Consider the following 627-nt stretch of genomic DNA (forward strand, 5'->3'; position numbering starts at 1 on the left):
TGCCGCGCGGGCGGGGCGCACCCCTTCGTTGTTTTAGCTTGGCGTTGAGAGTCTAATTAGTAAAGTGAGCATCTAATATTAATCATTCCTTTTAAACTGACAAGGAAGGCAGTTCATTTAACCACTTAATTGCTTTAAGTTTTCATGGGCTGCTCTTTGCAAATATATTTAATGAAGAAGTTGTAAATCTAAGAGAGCTTAAAATTTTAATTTTATACAGAAATACTTCTCCTTGTTCTCATGTTTGTAGTCAATTCTCCGGAGTGTAGTCACATGAAATGTTCTTTAAATGAACATATTTGATAACTGGCATGATTTCAGTTTTTAAAACATTGGTTCCAGCAATTAGGCGTTTTTTTCAGTTCCCAAATGACTAGAGAAATTCGTCTTGATTATAATTGCTCTTAGCCACGCATATCTAATTTGTGTCTTTTTAAGTGTTAATTAGTAAACAGTTTGAGCTGACATCTTTATGTGTTTGTGTGTTGAAAAATGAGGCTTATTGCTTATTTAGCTCGGGGCTGGTACTGCTGGCTGTGACATCATGACATTGAGGGAAAATTAATGAAGACGCGTTTGCCAATTAAAAGGCGGCCTGGGAAAGGAGGAGGACTCCGCGCGGGCCCT

At 38.1% G+C, this 627-nt stretch overlaps 1 protein-coding gene across 1 annotated transcript in view; it reads left to right on the plus strand.

The window, feature by feature from the left end:
* The window catches only part of MVB12B (multivesicular body subunit 12B), a 69,680-nt gene that overhangs the window by 58,453 nt on the left and 10,600 nt on the right, over positions 1 to 627 (plus strand). The gene's annotated exons all lie outside the window — the stretch shown is intronic.

The sequence above is a fragment of the Egretta garzetta genome, unplaced genomic scaffold (assembly GCF_000687185.1).
Source record: "Egretta garzetta isolate BGI_Z169 unplaced genomic scaffold, ASM68718v1 scaffold341, whole genome shotgun sequence".
NCBI lineage: Eukaryota > Metazoa > Chordata > Aves > Pelecaniformes > Ardeidae > Egretta > Egretta garzetta.